Below are 18,813 nucleotides of genomic sequence, written 5' to 3'. Positions count from 1 at the left end.
CAAATGACGCAGGAGTATGATTTGGTAACTGCTTTCACTTTGATTGGAAATTAAAGGTACTTCTGTTGTAAAACTGATTTTGATCCCTTTTCACACCTACAGAGCATGCAACATAAAATTCATAGCAGGAGTAGAATACAAGGCAAATCTGCTGCCAATAGCATGAGGTGCTGTCTGGCTTCTTGCAAAGGTTAAGGCACATATAATAGTATCTTTGCAAGACTGCATTTAGACTTTCAAGTAGCAAAATACCATTAAATGATTAAACAAGAGTAACCTGAAAGTACAACACTGAATAGTTGCCTAAAACATGCACAATGCCCTTTTGCTTGTGCCTAGGCAGCCAAAGCAACATTTAGAGGATACATACATACAATTACATTTGTCCTGTGCAAATCCACATAGCAAATATCCTTTCAAGTAGTAATGATGAAGCAAAAAGCCCTGGTGATTTAATTACTCATGCACAAATTGCCATAGCATGTTGATTTGCTACCTAGAATAAGAACATCCAAACCCCATTCCTATTTGCAGTTCCAGTTGTGGTGAGGAGAACAGGGTCTCCTGTTTTCACAGGCAGTATTCCTTCTTGCAAGGACAGGAGTAATAGTATTATGCAGTGATACCACTTTTAGTAAAACTACTTGCCAGAAATATATTGTGGAATAAATTCTTCCCAAAATAGCTTTCTTTATGCCATCTCCACAAGAGCAAAATGAGAAAAGAACTGAAGACACTGACTCTGGGCTGTATGATTCTCTGAGTATATTATAATTTTGCACCTCCTTGACTTCTGCCAATAATTTTGTGCATATTGATTTCTTCACAGAAATATTTTTTCCATTACTATCTTTCCTTTATAAGACAGTTTTATGTGGAAGTGTGCCTTTCTGATATTAATGCCTAGCAACAACTCCTTCATATAGAATTCTTTTCAGATTTTAAGAGCTATTCTTCATTATTCATGCTTTTTAAAGCACTATTTATTTTCAGTTCCATATCCCATCTTCTCTATTTCAGCAAGATCACTTTTGGTGGATCAGGTTAATTAAGACCCCCTTTTTATTTCACTCCTGGTTTCCTTTGAGGATCTTAAAATAATTAATACCAAGGAAAATAATCATATTTTGAAATATGGCGAGTGCCCCATCAGAGGGGATAATTGAATGCAAAGACTATATTAAATAAGCTTGCCCAGGTGTTTCATTGAATGAAGTAAATTTGTTTAAACATTATCTTCTGTAGGAAGGATTAGGCTGTTTCACCATTTTTGTGCATCTAAATTCATCTCTGGGCTTATCAAATTTGCTGACTGCATGTCTACATTTACAAATGATTGAATCATGTTAACAGAGGTTCTCACTAAAAACAGAAATGCTTCCAGGCATCCAACATGCTTTAGCCTTAGAAACACAATCTGATTTAAAAACAAACAAACAAACAAACAAAAAAACCCCCCAACAAAACAGCAAACAAAACCCAGCAGGTAGTTTGAAAAAATGAAGTTTTTAAGTAGAAAGTTAGTCAAAGAGAATTAAGATTAATTCACTATTGTCATAATGGTCATATTTAATACTTCTTTTCAAAATAAAAGCAAAATAAGGCAGTTTTAGCAGTAGGACATTCACAGGTTCATTTTTGTGTCAACATCATCCTGATACATGGTATCATAGCAATATTTAATAGCCTCATGAGGGATGCTGCCGTCCAGTCCAAAGAAGAAGAGAAGGAAGAAATTAATTCTCCATTATAATCAGAGTTAAGGTACTCTGTAGAGTGGTATATTATGAGAATAAGGATGCTCACCTGGGATTCTGCTCCATGTAAGTCAAAGCAGGTACAAAAGTGGGGTCCCCAACAACCCTGTGGGAAGACACCACTTCTGGCCAGCTTAGAGCATGTGCACGTGTCGCTTGCCTATTTCAAAGACTTTTATTTTGTTGTAGTGTGAAAAACATTTGGGAAGTGCAAGCTCAGATCTTCACATGCCATGGGAATTTATGAGCCAGCCAGCTGTAATACAGCACAACCTCCTCTCAGTAGTAATAACTTATAAGAAAACAATAAGCTTAGAAATTGGGATACAAAACCTTAGAGGGTGCTTGTGCAGAGGTGATACACAACCATCTAATAAAATGTCAGTATCTCAATAATCAACTGGAATTGCTGGGATGACAGGTAATGTTAGAAGGTGTATTACACAGCTGCCTCTTTACTAGCCATGTGCAGTATGTGCAGTTCTAAGCTCTGGCACAATCATCACTGCACTGTTACAGCTGCACTGGGTGCTGTACTTAAAGTACATCTAACAAATGTGTCATCCAGAGATGATGCTTTGTTTATCAGTGTCACATCACAGGTAGCAACCCAGTTTATAAGTGCTTTTCAGCATAATTTGGTCTCTATTCTACCACGTGTGGATGAGCCATCAGGTAATGGTACAGCTAAGTAGCATTGATCACAGCTGTATCTCAACTCAAGCCCACATCAAGGCTGTCAGATAATAGGACTTATGACCAACATCAGTCTTTTTGTTGACAGCTTGAATACTGATCTGTCTTCCAGTGAAATTTGGCTTCAGTGGCATTTCAATGCAAGTCACTTTAGTTCTGCTAAAAGAAGGAAAATGATATATGAGTTTGTTTTCAAACATGCCCATGTGTGAATTAGGTGAGCAGAAAAATTATACATGCACAGGCTATGTACAAACATTCATCCACAACTGCCAGACACATCTCTTCTTGGTGTCCAAAATTAGGAGCCTCTCTGGATTGCATGTACAGATTTGCATGTACAGATTGTTAGTGCATCTAACCCTGTTTCCGTAATATGAAACCCTATTTTAATTTATATTAAATTAATGCATTAATCCAAATTATGCCATCCCTGTATGCAACTTCAAAACCATTATTCCAATAACTAATTTTCTTCACATAACAAACTCTTGATACATGAGCTTTAGTCAACAAGACTGATGTGCACTGAAGTTCCTGTTCACAGATTCATCTTGCTTACTAGATAGAAACATGAAAAAGGTATATGTTAGTGAGATACTTCAGAATTAACACTTCAATCATTGCAATTAGTTATAAATCTCTCAGATTGCCACCTTATGTAGGCATTTGCAATTAGAGTGCAGAATAAATCTGTGCCTGTGGACTCTGGGTAACCCAAAGCACTACAAGAGTATTTTCAAAAGACCAGCCAGGCTCACTCGGAACAGTTTAACTCTGTTTGAAGCTTTGTTCTATGCAAGTCAAGGTCACCCAGTCACTACTCCCTCTTTTGAATCTTGGATGTAAATTGCCTGACAGGAAAAGAAACATTTCTTCTGCCCATTAAAAGAGTACTGAGAAAAAAGATCGAGGCTCATCTTGCTGCTTGGCAAACAGCGCAGCTTTCAGCAGTAACCTTAATTTGTTGTTGGATCTGGTTCTATCTTTCAGGATAGTTTGGTGGTGTCTAAGCTAAGAAACCTTCCATTTCTACAGAGCCAGTAGACCAGTGATTCTTTATCTTATTTCACAAACATAAAGCATTAGTTCAAAATTGCAATTTTATAAAAGAAGACCCTGATACTCCAGTGCAGGCCACTTTGGTTAGTCACTGCAACCAGAAGAGACCAAATGTCTGCACAAATATAACACCCAATTTAACTTGAAAGCTAAGGCCAGTATCACCTTAATTAAGGGATTTTCTGCTCATGCTAAAGGTATTGAGATCAGCCCCATTCTGTAGATGCACCATCTGAAACATGCTGAGCAGACACCCATCAGTGGAACCCCAAACCTATGATTATTATTCAAAAGTTGCTCTTAAGGACCAAAATCCAGCTAAAGCAAGACTGCAAGACATTTAAGTATCACATCCAGCTTCTTTTAGAGCCATCTGGAAACCTTCTTATTTTTGTCAGTACTATAATATCAGACCCTATATTCTGGCAAATAAAAGGGCATAATACTGCAAGGCTATTTCCAAAGTTATCTTGAATTCCTATTCAGCCTGGGGTTTAGAGGACTCAGCATCTCACAATACCATCAAAGCCAAACTGAAATGGTCCTCTTCTCACCTGCTTTTCTTTCTGCATTGCATGAAGTTGGCTTGCAAGTAAATGAAAATAATTCAATTTTCTCACCACTCATGGGCTCTTAGCCATGTCCCTCAGAAATAAATATGGAGGTTTTTTGGTCCTGGAATCTTATATTTTTCCCTCAAAGAAATTTGGCATAATATTCAGTGAAAAAAGTTATCGAATAGTACTTGATGTAACTGTTGAGTATAATTCAGATACCACTGCTGTACACAGTATAAATACCTAAAGTTCTGTAAATTAGTTTAAGTGGAAAGTCCATATTCACAATTCATCCTGATTAACTTGACAAAAAAAAAAAGCAAGAGGCAAAATACTAATTCTAAGATAGGGTTTTTTTTAATATTGAGTAGTGAATTTTACAGAATTCAGCTTTATATCTATCAACTTCCTGCAGTATGAAGTACAATTGATGATTTGGTATTTATATAGTTGTTATTGTATCATAATTCCCATACATACTTACACTGCTGTAAGTCAGAGCAGACACTACTGAAGCTGTCCCAGAGTAAAACTAGTGTGAGTGGAAGCATTCAGAGAATCATCCTTAAGAAATAAAGATATCACTTTGTCTGCCACAGAAACAATGCCAACTTTAGGGTGAATGTAGCTACTGTTCAGCAGGGCACAGCAACATTATCCACCAGTGTGAAACAGGAAATGAACAAAAAAAACCCCACATCTAATTGATATTTAAATATGGTAGGATGTAATTACTCATGCTGGAATTCAGTCAAAGTATCAGCACTCTCAATGCTCCCTTATTTAAAAAAAGAAAAAAGTACAATCACTTCTTTACTGTCTGCCAACAGAGAAGACTTAGGTTTGGCAGCTGTTTGTTAAAAAATTGGTTCAAAACATATTTCTCTGTTTTTCATGTCATCATTATGTTTATTATGCTTCAAATCTACATCTGAACAAAGAAAGTGGTAGCTCAGTTAAACAGTACTTAGAAGTTTAGGCCCTTTCTTTACAAGTTTAAAATCCATTGTAAATGTTTCCAGCTTGTATTCATTTTCACAGCACTTCTGAGGGGAAATTAAACAGCAGAACCACTTTACAAATGGTGAGACAACAAAAAGTGTTTTGGCAACTCATATTTAGAGCTAACAGCAAAGCTGAAGTATACATGGTATTGTTTGGGCCACAATTGAAACATGACAGCATGACTAATGGAAATGTGTCCTCATGTGATGTGGGGTTGTCTGGCCAGGATATGAATATATGAAAAGAAGGAAGTCAGACAGTAATTTATTTCTAAAGAGCTCTGTCATTCATCTTAAACCGCTGGCAAGCATCATCTTTCCTAACGGCAGAGGTATGAGCATGTCAAGGCAGCACACCTCTAACTGAAACAGAGCTGGAATCTGAGCCCTAGAAATTTAGAAAGTGAGAATTCCTAAACATAAATCCTTAATGACTACAGAGCAAACAGGTTGATATTGAATTAAAATTCATGTTAGCCAACAAACAAAAAAAGGGAAAATGATCATTAATACCATTGAAAACGTCTCAAATCTACTCTGACTCATATATGTGTAGGTAACAGGGGGAGGAAATTAGTATATCCAGAAAATTTTAACATTTGTAGGAAAAAACTCCATATTTATCATTGTCCCTCTTTAAACATCACATTACATAGGTGATCTCCAGTTATTCGGCCCAGCTCTCTCTGCCATTGATACACCACTGTGCTCCAATTAAACCCAACCCCTTGATGGACTCTAACTCTGATGGACACTTTTGTCTGCACTGATTGAATTTTAAAAATTGTGACAAAGAGTTAAGAATGTAATCCTAGAAAACTCAAGCAGATAAATGCAATTTTTACACTATGATTTCAGTTTGTTTATTTTATTTATTTATTTGTGTGTGTATATCTTTTGAACTCCTAGGGTATGTAACAATATTCCTAATTTCACTTTTTAGAAATGTAAAATAGCAACTTTGTACATACATGTACAGCTGGGAACACATGTCCATGAAACAGAGCCTGAGGTTGCCTGGCATTCTAACACAGTCCGAGTCCAAAAATCCTGAAAATCAGACTTCCAAGACATAAGATTCTCCGATTGCTGGTTTAGACATCCCATCTACAAGCAATACCAGTGAAATCCCTTGCATTATCTTAGGTGATTTTGACATTTGACATTTCTTTAAACCAATTTCTTAGGCTGCATCTCTTCTGGGAAGCTTCCTTCTCTTTGTTACAAAATTACAATTGCACATGATATGAGAATCTCCAATGTGGAGCCAGGACAATTCTCATTTTATCATGTGATCATTTCACAACTTCTCATTTTATTCATGATTATTCTTAAGTGGTTTAAATCCAGCACCGACATAATTGGCAGATACCAAAGTCTGGGATCCTGGTCCCCACAAGTGGTAATTCAATGTAAAAAAAAGAGATCTTTCTGCACCTAATTGCCATCCATTGGGAGACTCAGAAGTCCTTGGGTGAAATGTGCCCCATGGGCACAAAATGATCACATATCTCTGTGCTGATCCTACCCAGAGCTGTATAATGGAAGCTGCACCACATATATAAAACTTAGATGCCGAACAGAAGAGTGCAGAGCTGTGGCAAACACAGCTCTGGCTTGGAACACAGTAGAAGAAAGCTCAGCAGAAATGTTTCAGACAATTTAAACCAAAACACTGACTGTACAAATTTAACTGAGTACACTTGATGAAGATGAGACTAATAAAAGCCCAGCTGCTTAGCACTTTTGACTTTCAGCTCACACTGCTCGTATGCAAGATGATTTTGGTTCCAAACTGAATGTTGCTGTCTGGAGATTAATAGGTAGGCTGAACATATGCTTGCTTTCCTGTTTTAGGAGAAAAGAATAATCAAAGTTTAAAATGTGAAGTCTGAAAACCAGCCTCAATAATGCAAACAGATCTTAAGGCAGTGTCTTCCTCTCTGCAATGATCAATATTAATGTCAAAATCTTTCATTTTTACTGATTTCAGTGATGAAAAAGTCCAGTCCTGCATTACTCTTCTGTGCCTTAAGCAAGACAACTAGATAATACCAAACAGACCTTCTCCTTTTTAGGTTTTTTAACATACATTCATTAAGGGCCTTAGCAATTTTTCTAAGGCAAAACAGAATAAAACACTATAAATACAATTTAGTTAATATTATTAGATTATGATATTTCCATCCTCTCTTTAGAGTGTTGCCCAGTAGCAGCAGTTTTAATTTCTAAAAATAATTTCATGCCTATAATTTTATTTTGCCACTATTAAAGCTAGTAAGAAACATGTCACCAATAGTATTTGCCAGCAAAATCTTTCAAAAGGTAGCATATCTGCATTTAAAAAAATTGTGTAACATTCTCATACATACTTGCTCATTTTTGGAGATATGCTCTTCTGTCTTAAGACCCTATATTGGTGACTACAGAGGCTGACAAAAATACTACAGTGAAGGATGTCAAATGTTGCTCTGTGAAGTTATTTTAAGAGCCTGTTAAGGTGGATTGCAGAATTAATGTAGGTTGCAGGACCCTGTTTTAAGACAAATCATTATTGGAAGGTGCTTGACTTAATTTTTACAGGGTTGATATTTTCACACTTTATACTGTATTAGCTTATGGGCTAAATTTTTTATCTGCCTGGTAGAATTTCTAGAGTTGGTCACTTGCTTTGAGCAAGTTGGTGTCCTGCTGCCCTGGCACCTTAAATTAAGATGGCCCTGCATGTGCAAATCAATATATATACTTGCAAGGAAGAAAGCGACGAAAGAGGCATGCTCTTTTCTAGAATTCGTACATCCTCCAGTTCCCTTTCTTTATAATGGCACTCAGAGGAGCACACGGGCTTCAGATCATAAATGGGGAGCCATCACTTCCCTCCCCAGCCAACTTAAGGGTAGCATTCAAGTGTTCCAGATGCAATTCAAACTGGCCTTTACACTTGGTAATCAATATGAAACATCCCTAATGTCTGACTCACCGTTAGAAGTGCTTTTTGCACTTCAAAAGTGTTTTTTACATTTCAAAAGAAGATAAGGCTAATGGGAACCTGCACTATCCCAATGGTTCCAAGCACCCTGGGTCACTGCACCCCTTCTTAGCCCTCTGAGCCACCCAGTACCAGCATCCTATGCAAACAAAAACTCCCAGTATATAAAATGATCTTAGTGAAAAATTAGAGAAGCCAAATAGCCCAAAGAAGGGAATGTTTCCCATCATAAAGAAATATATCACCAGTGGCTCCCTGCCAGCAGAGACTGTGAGAAAGAAAGGAGGACACCAGCTCCTCTAGAGAGCAGCACAATCAAAACCAGGTAGCAGGCATTCTGCCTACTCAAAAATCACCCCATTGGGGTCTCCCCAGTGCAAAACCAGTGCTATGGCCCAGGTACTGGCCAATAGCAGGCCAATGCTACTATTTCTGGGCATGCTTGGGAATATAGTTTTCATCAGTTACTGTCATTGGCCCAGTGAGGCTAATCACAGAAATAAAATGAGCAGTGTACAGCCAAAGCCAAGCAATACTGGTTTTAAAGTAGTACCAAACAAGGGAAGTTGCAAAATTTAGAATTGTAGAAGCATGTGTTATATTTCTGTTTCATAATAAGAATAAAAATAGTAGTCTGGAAAAATAAAGTTTTATTTCCTATTTTCAGTGATAAGAGCACCTACATGGAATAATTCCATATTCATAGCTGTTTCTCCTCTACGGCTATTATCTGTAAGCTGACATGGAAGTCAACACACAATACAGTCTAGTGCAGTGAATGGAGTTATTATGAGACTGTAAGAACTTTTGTCTTCTTTGGAACCCTCACGCTAGCTACAGGCAATTATGAATTTGCAATAGAAGGAGAGGTCCCAGCAATCTGCACAGCTCACATAGTGCATCACATTGTCTCACTGGCACTTGGTGAGCTGTTCACAGATCATGGATACAGCAGAGCTAAAGTGGAGTGTAAATACCTTAATGTCTTCCTTGCTTATGTCATTCCTGAGCATTGGCTCTCCATCTGTAGAATATTGTCTGAGCTGCTACAGATGTGTCTATTCAAATATGTCTTAATATTCAGCTGACTGTGCCTTTTTGACATGTCCCATCAATAGCCAATAATGATGTATTTTTTTGGCATTTCTAAAACTGCTCCCCATGTCTCTCAATTACTTGCCCCCAGCAAAATGGCTGCAGTTATTAGCTTGTGCTTCACTGTGTCATTTGTGTTATTCCAGTTCAATGTGAAGTATGACATCCTGCCACTTATTTGCTGATGGCAACTAGCTGCCTTTCCTTCCCCCCTGAGGTTCTGTTTCCCCTCCAAAACATACTAGATTTTTTGCTGGCCAGAAGCATAATTATTCTTCACTGTCAGTAAATTCATCAGTTTCTGTTCTGTTTAGGTTCTGTTAGCATCCAGCGTATAGGTACTATACTTACTTAGTAACAGATAAACTTCTAGAGTATAATTAAGAGGTATTTTCAACTACCAGATCCAAACAGCAAACAGTACACTATCTGATATGGTCAAAAAAGGACAGGCATAGAAAAATTACTTGTAACTTATGATTTTTTGGTTGTTGTTGTTGATCACCTTGGATTGTAGTCTTTGACTCCAAAATACAATTTCATATTAACATATGCACAGTAATGCTACAAACTGCTTTGGCAGAGGTTTTTAGTTTGGTTTTGTGAAGAAGAATGAGTGTTTAATTTAATCTTCTTAGAATCAGCCAAAAATAAAGCTCACTGAAAATCATTCCTGTCTCTGTTATTTCCATTTGACAGAAGAATATAACAATTTTGCAAAATTTTAAAATTCAATCTCCATTAAACACTGGTTACAGAAAAAGTCTTTTGTCCATTTCTGGGCATCACATTTCTGGGCACACTCCAAGAGCTATCTTGGAGTTTCTGATGAAACTGATTGTAAACACCCAACAATGCACTGAAAACAAATAAATTCCAAACAGTGAAAAAAAAAACCCAAGAAACAAACAGCTGAAGTCAGGATAAAAGGCAGTCAAATCATGGAGGCAACAGAAGTGTGTCTATCCCACATAATTCCAGGTTCTGGCCTACTTCATTATTCACTTTACTGTTTTCTGTACATTGCATTTCCAGACTGTGCACTTGGATGATTGATTGTTGACTGTACATATTACAAGTGGTACTTCAGCATTCTTGTACTTCCTGATCTGTTTAAATGACAAAGTGTGCCCAAACCTCTCAGCGCTCAGCTTTGAATCCCCCCCTGTGCAGACATCCTTCCCCTCCATACTCTACTTGGCAAAGTGGCAGCTCTAATCCTTCAAACCACAAATGGATCTGACATGATGAATTTGGGATGTGGTGAACCAAGTCTATAGGTGAACAGCAAGAACAGATATGAAACCAGCACAAAGATCATGTTAAACATGTAGGTTTGCATTAAACAGTGCCAGGGACTATTGCTAGGAAAATGATAAATTCTGTGTTGCATGACCCTGTTCACATGATCAGGTTGGTCCCTGGCCATATGAGACAGGCCACCCTCAAGGACACTGACAGGGATGAACTCCTTGAGGACCATTCCCAGCAGGCAGTGTGTGCCCCACCACGTTGTTTTATAGCCTATTTACATGGGCAGGGTAGATCGTGCCTGTTGATCTCTTTACCAGTAACCAAACCTGAATATTTTTAATGCCCTAATCTAGATGTAGCTTTACAGCCCTAGCATCCCCTAATGTACCATAGGGATATCTACCCTAGATTCACTATTATCTAATATGTCACTGTATTAAGATTTGGACACAGCAAAAAACACAATTTTGGTCCATTTCTGACTGAAAGAGCCTTTTAGTTCAGTGGAACAACAGCCAGCAGTTTAATTTTGTGCCATGTGCTATTATATTTGTATATATTGGGTTACATGTGTAAAGTATTAATTCCACATTATGTTGTCAGGGAAGAATTGCTCAGCATTCATTTGATATTATGCACAATATCACATTTAAAAGGTTCAGGATGAGAAGTGTGAGAGAAAGTGATACAAACAGATTAATAGAGAACCGTTTAGACCAATTTGTATGGTGTATAATCTAAATGGATATTTATTTAGTTATTATTTATGCTGTTGTTTATTTGCTACAATATTCTTCTCATACTTTTTGTTTGATAGCAAAAATTCAGCCTCTGTCTGGACTACATTTCAGACTAGATAGTAGTAAAAATGTTCTGAGTAAGTGTCTTTATTACTATGACTACTTTTAGAGGGACTCCACAGCTTGACATGATTTGGGAAGAAGACATTCACAAGAAACCTTGTGGAAGAATGAGAGATCTGTCATCTAGAGAGATCAGCTATTGACCTGAAAATAGAGGCAGGAGGAAAGCAGCATTGGACTGTCTATCACAGCTTTTTAATTCCCACTCTTTTCTCAGAGCAACACATATTCATTCCACTTATGATTTTCCCCTCAAATCAGGCTTACAGTCTGCAGCCTGACATGAAAGCAACACAGAAACAGTTGCAAGCTTTACAAAACAACACAAATTACTTTTCACAACATTAATCAATTGTCCTACATTTTACTGGGGAAAAGTCATCAGCATAGACAATAATCATTAAAAAAAGAAAACAAATCTGTTTCTCCATCGGGTTCAATATTGCTAAAAAGCAAAGCAATAAGAAAACAAAACCAAACATTGTGAAAACTGTTTAGAACCAAGATAGCTGGGTAAAACAAGCAATTTGAATACATCCTGGAGGCAGCAAATATCCCTCTAAATTGCCTGCATCTGAGGGTTCCCATGTATATGTAATTCACATAGAAATCAATGTAAAGCTCTAGCTATGCTTTCTATTGCCCAGCAGCTCAGAGAACCTCAGCATGAGTCCCACAGAAGATGAAGAGAGGGTGAGACTTTTAACTTGGTGCCTGTAATTTAACACAAACTGTAAAGAAAATTGATAAATTTTAAAATGTTTTATATTTGTTCCAACAACATCTGAAAATAAAGGGTTGTAGACTTCAGTTTGAGTTCAGTCCTGCAAAGTGCTGAGAAAGAAATCCTGGTGTCACGTCAGACACAGCTTAAAAAAACCATAATCAAAAGGAAACCTCACACCCACCACACTTACCTTACTTGTTCTAGCATAAGGCTGTGTATCTCCTTTGAAGTAAATGCAGCAAAAATTGGCTTTGTTTTTAGCACAAGAAATAAGCACACACTAGAAAAAAAATTCATCCTCCTTATCTGTATGTGGGGGGTTTGCAGCCCTTCAAGCATTTCCCTGTAATGGTGCCAAAGGATTGGTTTTGGTAAGTGATTTTGAACAAGCTCTTCTGAATGAAGCCTGCTGAAGTTAATTACAAACCACATTTACTTAAAAGAATCAGATGGTAAAGGGAGAGAAGTTAAATTACTTTAAAGCTACAATGGAAAGTTTGACCATTTCGTTAAAAGTTGCTATATGTAATGCTGCAAGGGAAGGAAAAATCTGGTTTTCTCTTGGCAAATTACTTCAGCTGTCCTAGGTGAAGCCCCTTTTTAATTAACCTGGTGATATACATGTAGTCCTTGAAGTCAGGATATCTATTCACAAGGATCACTCCTGTTTCTAAAAGATACACTGTTAATTAAACAAAACTTTTAGGTCTGGGCATTAAATAAAGCAAGAAGTAGATGCTCCCTCACATGGCTCTGTTGGAAACAGCTTTCAAAACAGTGAGGATTCAGCTTTCAAAACAGTGAGGGAATGTACATTTTGGTACATGGTACCAATGGCAAGAGGGACAGGTAATAGGAAGGAGGCTGGGAGCTGTCCTTGACTGATGAGTAAAGTGCTTCTCTGCTGTCTGGGAGGCCAGCAGAAGTTGAGGTGGTAACTCTGGGAATCAGCATGTGGCCTGTGAAACAGCTACAGCTTCTCACCTGTGGAGCAGAAGCCTCTTGTCCCCCAGAATGTAATAGGATGCAATCGACAAAGTGCTGTCCAAAAAATGCCCTTGTCCTTATCAATGCTCTTGGGCACAAAACAATGGAAGGGCCATGCAAACGTGAAAGTGAGGTTAGGAAATGAGTTTCCCAGTTTTAACTGCAAAAGGATTTGTATTGCCCACCACTAGCACTTACTGCCCCTGCAATTTGATAAGCCTTTGATGTAGTTATGTGTGACAGTCTCACTGTGAGATGAGGGAAACCTGCTAGGGGAGCTGGAGTTGCTGTGGGGAGAGGGCAGAACTGGTGAGAAACACCTCAAGCCCTTTCCAAGAGCTCTTTGGCAGAGTGTGAGGATGTTTTTCAGAGGGTTCATCAACATCATAGCCCAGAGGTCTGGACTTTTACCTAACCCACATAAACAGCTTAGTCTGAGGGGACTCAGCTATCTTGAAAGATGTGCAAGAAAATCAGATATATGTAAGGGGTGAAACAGTTGGATTTTTTGTGTCTGGTTGAACTTAAACAATAATGTGTTTTTTTTGTGTTGCATGGTTTGGCTGATGTAGTTTATGGCTGTCAGCAGCTCGTGACATTGCAGAAACAGTCCTGTGACTCTATAGCAGGGTTAAGTGACAGAGGTGACAGTAAGCAGTGTATTTCAGAAACCTAGCTACACTCTACTCAGGGCTGCTCATGGCTTCAGCCCCTAGCACAGCACAGGTTGGAAAAGCAGGGCTATGCCCTAAGCCCACCTTAGCCCACATTTCCTTCAATCTTACACACACATTCCAAGGAAGCTAGTTTGTGCTTCTCCTCTTAATACTGAAATTGTCGTGGCATCTGATTAACCTGCTCCTGGTAGATTCAAAACAGACCCAGCAGCTGTGACTTGCACAATCAAGAAGAAGGCAGGAGGTGCCTTTCATGTTTGAGGGAGACTGTATGTTTATCTGAAGAAGCTGGTTTTCCTGAACTTAAAAATAAAACATGATGCCATGAAAAATTTCCATGTCCCACAGTACTTGCTAGATTTTCCATCACTCCATGAATGCAGGAAACACTCTCAGCCCATTTACACCTTTGTGGCTCAGTAATGAAAGTCTTTTGTGAAGGAAAAAGAAAGAAAAGCCTGGAAGAGCTAAGCCTAGAAGCTAGTCATTACTCTTCTTGTCAGTGGCTGTATCTCAGTGAACTTTATAAGTAATTCATGATAGTCCTCTTTGGTTTTCTTACTCCACAGCATAGTGGGACTGTCCATTGAGACTGCGATTCCTTGTTGGGCTTTACAAAGAGTCAATGGTTGACCAGGAAGGGACAAAGGAGGTTTGTGAATCTGTTGAACTGAGGGGCTATTACATTTTTAGCTAAATTTGAGAGGAGGAAAACGTCATCTAGAACAAAAGGAGCATACTCAACCCATATGTCAAAGCCTAATAAATCCCGTCTTTAATTTTGGGATTGTGAATGGATCAATTAAATGGATGTTACATTCCTGAATGAATCCTTGTAATTTTTATCCATTTGTAGCATAAAAGCATTTTCCTGAGTGGTAACCAGGGGCTCAGAAACAAAGGACTCTTGAGCCCACTTTCATTTCCTTTTCCCAAAGAGCTCAAGTCTGAAATAGTCTTCAGATTAAACCAGAAATGAGGACTCTACACTTAAGCAAAGTAATAAATGAAGCCTCTCCACAACAGCGGCACTTCTGGCTAAATGATAAAATATGTAGACAAAAGCTTTTCATTTGGAGCATTTCATGATCATATTTCTAAGAGGTAAGAATACTTCAGAAGCTGAGAAACGTTTTGTTCCTCCCTTTCACAAAAAACAATTATTCTATAGAACATAGAAACTGGCAAGGAACGTAAATTTCCTTCCCACTCCGGGGAAGGTGATAGGCTCTCCTCAGAGCCAGGAAAACTGGTGAAGCCAAATGCTGACATGGTGCCTGCAGCACCGATTCACCTGTACAGAGTCACACCAGAAACTGAGCAGTCACAAAGGCACAGACGAGCAAGCCAGGACCGCTATGACTTCACCTTTGCATGGCCAAGATGGAAAGCAGGCTTCATCCAGTGGGATACTGTCCAGAGGTGAAACATGTTTAAAGGAAACAGATGGGAAGAAGAAAGGAAAAGCAGAGGGCATCACAACAAGGGTCTTCTGAGACACCTGGTGCCATGAGCCGTGAGTGAGCTGGGTGTGCTCTGCCCCAGCTGCTGTCCCCGACTCAGCCAGTGTGCACAGCAGGTCAGGGAGCCGCACTTTTTCTGAAATGAACCAGGAATGCAGCAATCCCCAAAGAAATATGTCTTTAAAGACAGCAGCCATGCTCCTGGCACCATTGCAGTTTCTTTCTGCTCTCCACAACTGATAACACATATCAAAGGCAGAGATTTCAATTCCTGCTGGTTTTTGACCCTCCAACTTCCACTCTGCTCCCAGAGATTCACAAAATACTAGCTACCTCCTCCTCATCTCAAAGCTAAAGTTAGTTCAGCATTTTTGTCACTGCTCACTGCAGTGACAAACAGCTTTAATTTTGTCTGTGTGACTATCTGCTTGCTTATGTGACATCATTAACAGGCCCTGGAATATGTAGCTCCAAAGAAATCACCAAGAGAATAAAAAGTTTCAGCACTTCCCATAGGAGACAGGCTGATCAGGACATTAGGGAAGAAAAATTATTCATCACTTGCATTTACACAGGGCTCTTCCTTAGTGTCCAGGCACCAGAAAACATGGGTTCATTTTCACCCCTCCTTTTTCAGATGTGGGAAGACTACAACATTGAGAGAGCAAATAACTACACTGAAGTCAGTCACCTGTGGAGCAGGACACAGGAGCTGGGGCTGATTTATACCATCCTCTGCCACCAACACAGAGTGACTCAGCAGTGAAGCAAGTTTCAGAAACCAGCTCCAAATCTGGTGCATCAAAGTCACACAAACTGATGAGAGATGCCTGTGTATCTCATGAATAAGCTTGTTTATTCATGACCACGTCCCTCACCTGCAGGGTGTGGTGCAGAGAGATTATCAGGTTTTTCACGTTCAGTGAAAATTCAATTATTTGACTCCTGTATCATGCAGAGTGCCATTTACATAAGGAGCTTTGCAAGGCATCTCCAAATCAAAATCACATTAATCAAATCTGTGGGTGAAATAGCTAACAAGTACAGTCATAATGGAACAGGGACAATAAGATTTTATCTTGGTTCTAGAGACCCAAATAAGCACACAGTCTATCTGCCTGACGCCAGCTTGCCTGTTGTCTTTGAACCTGCTCAACACCACCAACCAAACACAGAAGCGAAGACAACTGATGTCTCAGGCCTTTGCAATTGTTGCAAAAATTAATAGTCATATAAAAAAGAAATGTCAAAAGTACTTCCATTGTAGGGAAATCCACCTTTTATGGATGACAGAAGACTCCACATAGAAATGGTCCAGTAGCAAAATATCTAACCAAAAGGTTTTACTGATTTATCTGACACTACAATTACTGTTAAAAAAATGGAAAAGAGAAAGTTCCTGACAGTAGAGGAGCCAAAAGTTTTAAAGGAAGGAAAATTAGGGGTGCCTAGATTTCCAGACACAGCATCCCTCTAAGAAATAAATCCCAAATTAGTCAGTGCTATAAATAATCCCCTAAGAGCCCATGCTTCTGAGATTGTGGCCTCAATTATTTTTGTCATGAGACTTAGAAGAGATTAAGCAGATAGGGGCAGAGCATGCTGATTAAGGAAAAAGTGGTTTGCTCAGCAGATGTCTTGTCAAAACCACATCCTTTAATCTGAAGTACAAACACACTAAGACCAGCATTGCAATGATCTGTTTTAGCCATTAGAGCATAGAGTATTCTGGGGCACAGCAGCAGGGAACATGAAGGAAGTATGGGCATTAGGGTACAGAGGAACTATATGGTAAATGTCTTGCTGTGAAAGGATAAACACGCTTGTGTAGGCAGTTTCCCACCAGGAGGAACTCGGGCACAGCCCTCCCTCGTTGTTAACACTCAAGAGGCATTGTGGTGCCCTGAAGATGTGCCAGGGATGGACTCATCTCCCTGCTAGACCTTTTTCAGGAAAAGGATGCTCTTTCTTTCATGGGCTCAAAGGCAGAGTCCATGAGCCAAGCAGCAGGCTGACAACAGGACCAGTGGTGAGACCCCAACAGAAACCAGCCCAGTTCCTGGGAAGCTGGAGACAGAACAAACTCATCTCTCTCCAGAGAGCATTGAGAATGCAGAAGATTAACTTGGACATTGAGCTCAACTCCATGGCTGAGACTTGAGAGTCTGAAGAAATCTGTAGCCTGAGAGACTGAAGATGAGGCTAAGAAAGTGGAAATCTTAAGTTCTGTCAATGTGGTCACTCATGTGACATGTAAATTTGTCTACATGAGAAAATCTCTTTTTATTTTTATTAGCTGTAATAAAGTGCTTTAAAGCATTCGTTCACACAAAATTAAAAATAGCATTTTTTTTTTGTCCAAGTGTGGAATAGATTCAACTTGCTCTTCTACAGTTCAGAGGAGACTTTGTGCAAACAGGAGCTGTACAGAAACCAGAGACTGCCAGTCTTTTGCAATGTTAGTTCACAGTTCAATTTTAACCCTAAAAAAGTAACTTTTTCAGCAAGAGACCTGGGATAAAAAGCCCATTGACAATTCTAGGCCTTGGTTCAAGCTGGCTGCAGTCAGTACATTGCATCAAGCTAGCCCAAGTTTTTCTCTACAAACTCTTAGTCTAAGAAATACCTTTGTTTCTTCCTCCTAATATAATTAAATTCTGTGTAGGATTTGTCAGAATTTGCTTGAAGGCTTGAATTTATGATGGGACACTAACTCATCCAAGCACATGTTGTTTAACAATATAAAACAGCATGGGAACCGTATCTGCAGTATGAAGACCCCACAGCTCTTTTCATTTGTCATTTCTGAAAATGTAGATACATGGCAAAGATTATCTTCTGTACAGTATTTTATCCATCATATATAATATTATATAAACCTAATTCACCCGAGACTTTAAAAAGTAGTGATGGTTGCCCTTTTTTTTTTAATTTGTTCAGTTTTCTGAACATTAGTTTGGTGGGAATCTTAACAGGGTTTGATTAAATATTAACAGTGTATTAGCCATACATGTGTTTTTTCCAGCTAAATGTACAATGACCCAAGGGTGCAAGAATGTGAGTGTGCATATTTGAGGGAGTAAACATATGCACAAAACCACTGCCTTGAATGCAGGCATGAAATTAAGATTAAATAAACAAACAACTTCTGTCAAAGGACATGAAATCCCCTCACTGATGCGGTTTGACAAGCAGTTTGTCACACTGGGTATGGAGGTTTCCTGAGGAAAGGCTCAAGGAACTTTGCTGCAGGATGCACACAAGATGTGTAAGAGAGCACATCTCTCCTGCCACGCCATGTTCATGCAGGCACATGCAGAGCACCTGCTGGGAAAAGGCAGAAGAGTGTGGAAAGCCATGGAGACTCAGGCAGAAGGCATGAAGTGTAAGATGTATCAGAGCACCCTCCTCATGGGCACTGTGTCTGCACCTGAAACTGAAAGGACACTGCCACCCTGCCACCCTGGCACTGCAACCCTGTTCTTCTGTCCCTGCATTTCCAATGGGAAATATGACTGACAAGTTCCCCAGATGAGCAGCTTAAAGGTACATCGAACAGCCACAAAGCTAAGGGCTATTTTCCAGCTGTCCAACAGGACTGTCACATCTAGTGCATGAGGAAATGGAATGGGTCAGAGTGTCCAGACAGTATTTCACATTACATTACAACCTCTGGATATTA

The sequence above is a fragment of the Vidua chalybeata genome, chromosome 1 (assembly GCF_026979565.1).
Source record: "Vidua chalybeata isolate OUT-0048 chromosome 1, bVidCha1 merged haplotype, whole genome shotgun sequence".
Lineage (NCBI taxonomy): Eukaryota > Metazoa > Chordata > Aves > Passeriformes > Viduidae > Vidua > Vidua chalybeata.
This window is presented reverse-complemented; position numbering follows the sequence as displayed.